Source organism: Coenobita brevimanus, chromosome 76 (genome assembly GCF_032717465.1).
Source record: "Coenobita brevimanus isolate Jiangsu-jjx chromosome 76, ASM3271746v2, whole genome shotgun sequence".
In the NCBI taxonomy this organism is placed as follows: domain Eukaryota; kingdom Metazoa; phylum Arthropoda; class Malacostraca; order Decapoda; family Coenobitidae; genus Coenobita; species Coenobita brevimanus.
In genome coordinates this window covers 19,110,744-19,121,650 of record NC_137029.1, presented here as the reverse complement: position 1 = coordinate 19,121,650, position 10,907 = coordinate 19,110,744, and the positions used below count along the sequence as shown (strand labels likewise).

General features: G+C 43.5%; 1 non-coding gene across 1 annotated transcript; it reads right to left on the bottom strand.

Moving 5' to 3' along the window:
- Positions 1-7,654: 7,654 nt before the first annotated feature.
- Positions 7,655-7,773, bottom strand: LOC145408310 (5S ribosomal RNA). Its single transcript, XR_013898900.1, has one exon. It is a non-coding gene; the product is annotated as a 5S ribosomal RNA (ribosomal RNA).
- Positions 7,774-10,907: the final 3,134 nt, after the last annotated feature.

Sequence of the window (10,907 nt, the reverse complement as noted above, 5' to 3'; positions counted from 1 at the left end):
CCTAGCCCATACCCTCTGCCTCTGGTTCATCGTTTTCGTCTGACAAGCAGAACACCACTGCAGACAGGGTCAGTTCATGCTGAAGATTTTATTCATCATCCTCAGACACTGGAACATGCTCATCATTGAAGCGCGAAAATTATCCTGCTGACATGTTCACATCATCATTTTTTTTTTCCTCCACAATGTATTTTGACCCCACATGTGAACTATTTTTCCTGAGATGTGACTTTAACCCGATGTTTAACAGCAACAGGAGATGGATGCTGATAACATACTCCCATTGTCTGAGGCAAGCAAAGAAGTGTTCCAGCCCATCTTTATCTAATCTGTATGTTAATATGTAGGAGATAATGTACTAACCCTTTACCATTTCCTGTAACTTAGGCAAAGTCTTTGATGAAATGATCAGTCCTTTCTGAAACTAGTAAAGCCCTTTACTCCCATATGTTTACACTGATTTTGCTGTGTTTATCATGTACTTTGGATGTTTTGTCATGGGTTTCTAAATCTAACCCATAAGCATTTCTAGACGACGTTTCATCCCGTGGAACGCGGAAATTGAATATATCAAACCAAGTATCAACCAGATAAATGAACTTACTTGTATTTTCCCAATATCCGTCCTTCAGTAGTCCTTTTCTTTACCATCTCCTCATTTCTTCCTTTTTCGGAAATTGTGGAATGTGACGTTTCGTCTCTGTGTGGCACAAGAAGCATCACTATACTGAACAGTAATTGGGCATTTTTCTCCTCCTTGTGTATGGAAACAATCGTGGAAAGGTGGCAGACAAATGTCAGTTGAAAATGCGCACACCACACTTCATGACTGGTGACAGGCCGAGGAGCTGAGTGAGGGCTGCAGGTCGCGAAGGGAGAGTGTGACGTCATCACTCATGAGCGGTCGCATTTTCTTTTGCTCCTGGGCTGCCTGTGAGTAGATACTGTACTCTATGGATATTGGTAGGCAGTTGCCCCTTTTGTCTACACTTGGTAATCCAGCCCTGCATGGGATCACCCCTTGGACCTACTTTTGCCAACATTGTATATTATTATGAGAAATTATGACTAAGAGATTGTCCAAGTAATATTAAATCATGGATGTACCAAAGGTATGTGATTGATACATTTGTCATATTTAGAGATAAAAGCCATGCTCAGGATTTTTTGCACTATATTAGCACTCGCCATGATAAAATATAGTTCATGATTGAAACAGAGTCCAACGGTTGTCTCCCATTTCTAGATATCATGGTTAAGAAAGATAATGGTAAATTTCTTGTGTTTTGTGTTCCATAAACCTACAGTGTTGCCAAGTGTTTACCTCAGAAGAGAGATGCACCTGTTAGATTGCTCCAAAATTTGATGCAAATCAGCCAAAAACTTTATTTTGGGTGAATTTTTTTCTGCGTTTTCACATGATTTGTGTCAATGTGTGTTTATGTGCCAAACCAAAAAGCACACAATTCGCGTCAACGTGCCTGGTAGGGTTAAAATATTATCTTGTTCATCAAACAGTAGCTTAAGATTGCTAGAATCAATATTTATTAAGACCCATAACCCATCTCTAAGCCCCTGTCACACACAAGTGCCTCAAGGTCCGACCACAGGGCGACTCAAGGTCGTGTCCTAGTTGGCTTCCACGCCTCCTGACTGGCCCCAAGTCCGCTCTGCTCATGACTGCGTCATGACAGCCTCAAGACCACCTCACAACTGGTCGTCACGTCCTCAAGAACGCGGCAAGATTGCAAGGCAACCACAACACGACATAGCTGCAAGTTTTCAAATATGAAATTTAACGGATTTTTGTCAGCCACAACCGTGACACGACCGCCCATGAGTGCAACACAACTGCATAACGTGTTTGAGGAATGCACCCGACCCCCCATGACACCCCCATGACCCCCCACGACTGACCCATGGGGCAGGCATCACAACTGGACCACCAATGACACCCAGCACATCACCATGGACCTCTCCTGTGTTCCACCCACTGTCAAAAACAAGAAACTGCTCAACGCAGTCGTAATTTTTTTTTTTTTTTGTCGGTAACAGTATAACAACATGCAACAGCCACATCACGATGCATCTGATTGAGCTAAGACTGCTTCATGACCGATGTACAACACTCCCGACTGCGATGCAACTGTGGCATGACTTTTGGCAAGTCATGAGGTGGCCACGATTTTTTCACACATGCATTATAAAATCGTGAGGCCCGACGAGTCATCTCTAAAGAGTCTGGGCTTTGGCTACAAATCAAGGGACGATTGATGAAAAAATGCATTATGACCGTGACTCGCAGGACGGTCGGACATTGAGTTGCTTGTGTGTGACAGGGGCTTAAATAACACTATGTCCGCAGCACCTCTTTATGTTACGTAAATCCGTAGTGGGGTCCGTGATGTAATTCCTTGGGATTTTTGTGCCAACTTTGTATTTGTGGTTGAATTGGACACTTTAGAAAGTAATTAAACAAAAATCAGCTGGTGTCATTGTTTTCTACCTCTTGAATTTTGGGGGAACCTCTTTCAAAATTGCCGCCACTGCAAGGGGGCGGAAATAAATGTTAAATCATGGTCATTGTGCCTTCAAATTTGCATCAAAAAACAGAAAATTTATATCTTATGGCTATTAAATGTCAAACAATGGATTGCCATAGAATTTGTCAGTAATTTGCATATTTTCAAGATGGCTGCCACTAAAAATTTGTGCACAAAGCCCTGAGCTCAATAGTATGGTGAGGCTTTCTCATGGGTAGCATCATGTAGTTTCTGTAACTGCCGCCAGGGTCCCAGGGTGGTGCTGATGTTGTTTATCTACAGCACCAACGTCCACGTCTTTTGAAATCAGCCGATGAACTCAGAAAATATAGTGCCATGGACCACTTCTTGGCCCACGTGAGCAACAGCGAAACATTATCAGCAAGCTAAGAACAGTGATCCAATTGTATTACCATTGTGAAGGCGACGAGTGGTGGTGTTTCAATGTGGCGGCCAAAGTTACACGCTCGCTGTGGAGATATAGTAGACTCTTCATATTATAGAGCTCACCTGTATAGAGTGTTATTCAAGAAGGTAGATAACTCTGGGGCAAAATCATTGTAGGAGCTTGATGCTTGTGTCTAGATTTAGTTTTTTTGGTATGAATAATGATTTTTGATTACCCTTGCGATATAAAATATTGATTTATCTCACATTTTCTTTCAAATGTGGCTTCATATATAATAATGTTAGTATAACAAGTGTACTGTAAATCAAGGTAGCCAAGACAAATTACTTGCAACTTATCAAAAATTAAATTGTTTATTAAAGCACCAGCCATTATTCATTTATAATTGATTGTCATTAAACAACACAGCTAAACAAAAGCATTGTTGATCATTCAGACTGTCTATCAGTGTATTTAAGTATAGGCTACCTCGGCGCCTAATGAATGGGACAAGATAATTCACAGACAATAATAAAATTAACAAAAGTACTTGCTCCACAGACTATGCAAATGGCATGAGTTGACTTCGAGTGACAAACAAGAAAAATTACATTTTTGTTTTGATCAAGATGGCCGGGAGCCATCTGGGTGTGCCTTGTGCATTACGGAGGTTATTCTCTCAGGCATGGAAGCATACATTCCTTTCTCATATCCTTTGTCTAACGCAAGATAGCCTTGGTTTAATCACGCTTGTTCTAATGTTGTCTGCAACAAGGAGGGGGCCTATAATCGGTACCGAAGCCAACCCACCCCTGAATCACATCTTTTATACGTTTCTGCCCAGAATCGTGCTAAGTCTGTTCTTCGCTCTGCTAAAAATAATTTCATCTGAACTAAATGCTCTCAACTCTCTAACTCGAATTCTTTCCGCTCCTTCTAGCACCTTGCCAAAAACCTTTCTAACAACTTTACCTCATCATCCTTCTCTCATCTTTTCTACTCTGATGGCTCTGTACTTATTTCTTCTGATAAAGCAGGTCTCTTCGTTCAGACTTTCTCCTCCAATTCCACCTTAGACGATTCTGGTGCTGTTACTCCATCACTTCCCCTCTCTGACTTCCTCATGGCTGACATTAAAATTTCTTCAGATGATGTATTTTCTGCCATCACAGGCCTCAATACTAATAAGGCATATGGGCCTGATGGAGTCCTTCCTGTTGTTCTCAAGAACAGTGCTTCTTTGCTTACACCGTGCTTAGGCAAACTCTTTCCCCTTTGTCAATCAACTTATACGTTTCCTTCTTGCTGAAAGTTTGATCTCATTCAGCCAGTCCCAAAGAAGGGTGACCATTCCCAACTCTCTAACTATCGTCCAATTGCTTTAACATCCTGTATCTCAAAAGTTTTCGAGTCTGTTCTTAATAGAAAAATTTTAAAGCATCTTTCCTATCACAACCTTCTTTCTGATCGTCAGTATGGGTTCCGTCAGGGATGCCCCACAGGCGATCTTCTCACCTACCTTTCAGACTCCCGGTCATCCTCCTTTCGGGACTTTGGCGAAAGCTTTGCCATTGCACTTGACATCTCTAAGGCTTTCGATCGAGTCTGGCATAAATCTTTAATTTCCAAACTGCCCTCTTACGGTTTCTATCCTTCTATCTGTGCCTTCATCGCTAGCTTTCTTTCTGGTCGTTCTATAACGGCTGTTGTAGACGGCCATCGTTCTTCTCCTAGATCTGTTAACAGTGGTGTTCCTCAGGGCTCTGTCCTATCACCAACTCTCTTCCTTTTACTCATCAATGACCTTCTAACCTGTACATCTAACCCTATCCACTCATACGCTGATGACTCCACCCTTCACCTTTCCATTCAATTCCCGCAACGTCCATCTCAGCAGTTACTTCAACAAACAAGGGATGGGGCCATGGCACTCCTAATGTCTAACTTGGCTAGTATCTCTAACTGGGGTAAAAATAATATGGTTGTTTTTAATGCATTAAAGACTCAGTTTTTGCACCTATCAACCTGACAAAGTCTTCCACAGGTATACCCACTAATGTTTAATAATATTCAGCTTAATCCTGCATCATCCTTGGGGTTTCATTTACTCGGGATTTATCTTGGAAAGCTCATATTACATCTCTTGTAAAATCTGCTTCCAAGAGATTGGGTGTGCTAAGCCGACTCCGTTCCTTCTTTACCTCTGTACAATTGTTGACTCTATACAGGGGTTTTATCTGCCCCTGTGTGGAGTACAACTCTCATGTGTGGGGGGGCTGTCCACATACAGCTCTTCTCAATAGGGTGGAGTCAAAGATTTTTCGCCACATTAACTCTCCTTCTCTTACTGACTCCCTTCAACCTCTGTCTCTTCGCTGCACTGTTGCATCTTTATCTCTTTTCTATCGCTAATTCAATGGTCACTGCTCCTCTGAACTATCTGCATGAATTCCTCCACCTCTACAATGGGCACGTAGCACCTGTCTAACAGCAAACTCTCATCCCTTTTCTGTCCAACTCTCTAATGCAAGAGTTAACCGTTACTCCCAGTCCTTCATTTATGCAACAGGTCAACTCTGGAACTGTCTCTGTCTGTCTGTATTTCCTGCTTCCTATGATCTCCAGTCTTTCAAATGCAGTGTGTCCAGGCATCTCGAAATGATCGGATCTTGATTTTGGCTCTGTCTTGTATTTTGTTTTTCTCTTGGAAGGAACAGTTTTGCTGGCTAGTTGCCTTTGGTTCCATCTTCCTCACATAAAGAAAAAAAAAATATGCAGAAAAATGATCAGGACACCAAGCTGATTTCCAGTCAGTCATAATCAGTGCATGTGAGGTAGCCTACATTATTGGAGTAACAGTACATTAAATGCAGTTACATATCATCTTCATCCACCAGCTGATAATCCGAGAAGTTCTCACAGTCATTGTGGCATTTGCAGAGGGCTGTACATGGCAGTTAGTTTTTGACACATGAACAATTGCCCTTGCATGACTTGCATCCACATTTCACAAGCTCAATGACAGCACCTGGAGCTGGTTGTATTAGGCATCGGACTGGGGTGAAGATTTTCCATCCTCACTTAGTGTCCAGCCATGTCCTTTTTGACTTGGCAAATTAGGATGAGCTATTACATATGATTTGTCACGCATGGCCATATAGTTACAATGTTGGAGATGCTGCTCTTGTTGGCGGCAGCTTCTCCCTTTTAAGGTTTCTTCCACAGAAGAGCACCCAGCGTAGATCCGGAATGATAGTCTCTGCACTATTTGGAGAGTATACTGTGCATATTAATTTATTCAGAGGCTGGAGATCTTCTGGAAGCTCTTAAAGATCAGTACCAATATCATTAGTGTTGCTTCACCAAGGATCTGAATGGCTGAGATTGCAGGATCACCACTAAGAAGTGCTAGGAAGGCTGATATCCATGTCTTCTTTGAGATTCCTACAAATTTCCCACCCCAGTCCGCACCAGAGAAAATAGGAAGCCCTATCAAACCCTTGCATTTCTGTCTTCCAATGATGTCAACTTGCAAGCACACATTGATTGTTCGATGCTTTGCTCTCTTTCCAGTCAAGAGATTAACTTTTGTGAAGGCACCAACACATCCATGAACTATAAGATCAATCAACAGGATCAAGATATCAGTATCTGGTGACCACACATCAATACTCTTCAGGATGGTATCTTTGAGGACACCCATAACATACAATGGAATCATTGTGTCGGCTTCCTCGTGATTATGGGATGTCATGTCTGCTGCAAGGATGGTTAGCTTGTGCAGTAGTACCATGGACAGCAACTAGTTTCTGGGAGGAATCCTTGAAGTACTCAATCAGGGCCTCCGTCAGGGGTATTTTGAGAGTATTGCCTTTGTCTTTGATGATGACAGCAAGTCTTTGAGTGAGATCTTGCAAGTGCATTGCGCATCAGGAAGGCAGTTTCGATAATATACCTCCTGGGCTGCTGCATCCCCAGGTTCATGTAGACCAGATAGACACAGTCGGGTTTGGTCGTTGTTTGCGTTCATCTTCATTCTGATGAGTTCCTTTCCTATGTTGTCAGTCTGCACCAAATGCAGTTCATCCTTTCCCTCCAATTTGCAAGGCGAAAAAAAAATGCATACCTTCTCCTTGGGAGCCACAGCAAGAGTTCTTTGGGGGTGCCCAGGAATATTAAATTTTTGTGGGTGATCTCTTTTTAGCTTGAAAACACTCTGGATGAGTACCTGAAGTTGAAGGACTGTCAACATGTACTCTTTTCTCAGCCCTCTGTAGGTAGTTTGTTTACAATTGTTTGTCGACATTCCCTGTGATAATGCACCAATGCCAGTTGGGAACGGGGAAGCTGTGACAAAGTGTCAGCTAAACCTCTGAGATGTAATTCACCGAGATCAGCACATCTTTTGGCATAGTCCACAAGATCCTGAATTATTTTTAAATTCTGGGTTCTGCACAAGGTTTCTGCCTTTATTGCACATACCACATGTTGCTAAGATGCCTTTAGACATGGTGGTTATTGCTCAGTGTTGAATCAGTTTTCAGGTAATGTAGGCACTTTGGCAACCATTGTACCGTCATGCTTGACCTGGTGTTTCACTACACATCCATCCCATCCATTGCCAGACGCCATGTATCCCAAACGGGGTGGCCAACGGCTTAGAGTTAATTGTTTTACAGGGAGGGGCACTAATCCTCCACCAACCCCACTTGACACGTAGGGATGCCAACAGCATCTGGTGTTCCCAGGCGGTCACCCATCCAAGTACTGACCAGACCCAACGTTGCTTAACTTCGCTGATCGGACGGGAAGCGGTGTACTCAACATAGTATGGCCGTTGGCACAACACACTGAAAAAGAAAAAAAATGCATGTTAGGTAAGAAAATTATTAACTTTAGTATTCTGCATCATTTAACAATGATCATATAACTATTCCACCTGATTTAAATCAAATTAGTAATGCTTTGACCATGTTTTCATGATTTTTTCAACTTACTTCCCCTCGAGGTGGCGGTCATTTCGAACAATTCCCGCCCTTACCAAATGAGGAAGTGAACAAATTGACATAACTCAGTTTCAGTTTCTCCATATTCTACTTAATCAAAATAAACCATAAAATCAAAGTTGGCACTCAAATCCCACGGGAGTTTGTTCTTGCTACATGACAGGTTACACTTCAGTATTCTTTCCCTTCCCCCCTCTCTTTTTGTAGAGTTTTAGACTGTGTCTGTGTATGTTTTTCACATTCACAATATTGATATTGATTTTTATTGTCCTGACTTGTAGTGTTTTTATCCTTTTAGATCACTGATGCTAAAATGTAAAATGTCGAAACGTTTGAAATAAAGTTGATGTTCACGTCTGGGCTCGTTGTCCTCGTCCTTCTGAACCCTTTAACCACGGGCATTGTCCTCTCCCGCGGGGGTTTCAGCCAAATGTAAACAAACCTTTAAACCTTAATAACTCTGCACAGAATAAAGCTAGAGAAAAAAATAAGGTACCATTAGAAAGTACTAACCTTCAGCTTTCCATTGATGTAGGTTTCATGACTTTGTTGACTTTCACAGGACGGACAGTGCCGTTAGAAGTGAGGGGTGTAAAATCACTATTTTACGCCCCACATACCAGTACCAAATGCCAACCACTCTCTGATAATAGTAATATAAACATATATGAACACTGCACATACGATAAACACCCACTCTGTGTTCACTGAGGTAGGTAAAAGGCACTTCACTGCGGCTGTGCCCGCACTTCACTGCGGCTGCGCCCCACTTCACTACGGCTTCACCCGCTCACTGACGTTTGGTTAGCGGGGATCTTTTCATTATTTCTAACTTCTAATATTATTTTACATATAATCTGGGCAATATACATTATATTTACACTGCACTTATTACTATATTGCGTCACTGTTGCATCACAGAATTACACAAGTGCCGCAGAATTACACAAGTGCCGCAGATTCTCTTATTACAATATCACTTATTATACTGGCCAATATTTACATATTTTTCTAGGCAAAATATCCCTTATTACTACATTATCCATTATACAATTATTGGTAAAGCACGTCACTGTTGCATCACTGTATATCACTGTCACTTTCAGTATTTACTCAGAGAGTGGTACTCGGCAAAGCACGGAGTCACACAGAGAGCGACTTGGCATTCCTGGCACTGGTGTGTGCTCATTTTTCTCGTCCGAGGCCTCCATGTGGTGTTATGACATACTCTGCAGCAGCCCTGTGACAACCTGCCGCCTGCGGTAAGAGGCAATTTCACAAGCTGGTGCCGGCTCATGTAATTGCGGCACTCAAGACGGTCAGGTTGTGTGTCAGAGTGTCGCCTCGGGATCAATGCCGTCACCTGACCAAATCGTGCAAGCAGCTGCTGCACGACAGTCTTGGAGAACTGTCTCAGGGATGGTTGCCTTATGCCCCCGACTTGTGTCTTGTAGAGGATGAAGGCGTTGAGCATGCACATATCGAGCATGTGCAGGCAAGCCTTCCTGTACCATTGGGTGTTTCTCCTGAGACAGTCTATTTCGCCAATCATCATATCAGACTTATCAACAAGTCTCATGTTCACATTGTAATCAATGACGGTATCAGGCTTCATGATTGGCTCTCCCGTCCTGTAGCTGACCTTCCCAGTTCTCTGCAATTCCCCCTTGTGGATGGTGCTGATCATATTGACGACCTTCTTGTCATGCCACCTGATCGCCAGAAGCTTGTCTGACTTCTTCAGGTGCACATCTCCCTTGGATGAGGATGATGCTTCTGGGAAACTTGGCCACTCTTTCCTATAGCTCCGTACAGTGCCAACAGTGCCAATGCCGTGTTCAGCCAGGTATTTGGAGAGTTTCGGTGCTGTGTAATAATTGTCTGTGTACAGCACATGATTCCCACCAAAATACCTCTCCATCAGCACTTTTACAACGGAGCCAGAGAAGCCAAGGGGGTCTTTCCTGTTCACGTCCATTGTGCTTGCAGAGTAGATGACGAAATCAAGGATATACCCCGTCTCACAGTCACACAGCACAAAGAACTTTATCCCAAAGCGGTGGCGTTTGCTGGGGATGTACTGCATGAATTTGAGACGTCCTCTGAACAATACCAGGGATTCATCTATGACGACTTTCTGCATAGGACGGAAAAATCGCATAAATTGATCCCTAATCCTGTTGAGAAAATCCCTCACTTTCCACAAAGGGTCAGTTTGGGATGGGTTTGCATTGTCAGTGAAGTGCAGGTATCCTGGCAGCTGTAGGAACCGATCCCGTGACACATACTTCCCGAATGTTGGGATAGAAGTAATGTCATCCACGAGCCAGTACTCCTCCAATTCATGTCTCTTGATATGGGGCATCAAGAACATCAGTGCAAAGAACACATTAGCTCTCTGATCCCGACAGGCAACCACGACACTTGCTTTGGTGAGCCAATAGGTCCCAGCCCTTCTGCTGCACACTGAGCTGCAAACCTATTGGTCTCATCGCTGACATGCTGCACGATTTCGTCATCCATGAAGGCCAGGAAGTAGTCAACAAAATCATCTCCTGCGTTGCATGGAAAGGCAGGCTGTATTCCAGCATTTGTCATATCAAACGGCGGATTGTGTGGCTAAAAATCTGCACCGTCAGACCAAACAAATGCATCAACTTTCCCTGTGCGTGGTTCAGTGGAAGTGGCAGGTAGCATTGCACTCGTTTCCCTGTGAGAAGGAGCTGAGGTGGAGGCAATGGGTGAGGCAATGGGTGAGGCAGGAGGTGAGCCAGGAGGCGAGCGGGAGGGGGGTGAGTGCGGGGGTGGTGAGTGGGGGGGTGGCGAGGGTGAGGGAGCTGAGCGGGGGGCAGGCAGGGGGGTTACTGACCTGGTGCGTGGTGAAATTTGACCCTTTCTTCCCCGCTTATCACCTCGCTTATCGCCCAGCTTTGCCCTCCAATTGCCATGCATCCCCTTTGTTCTAGGCCG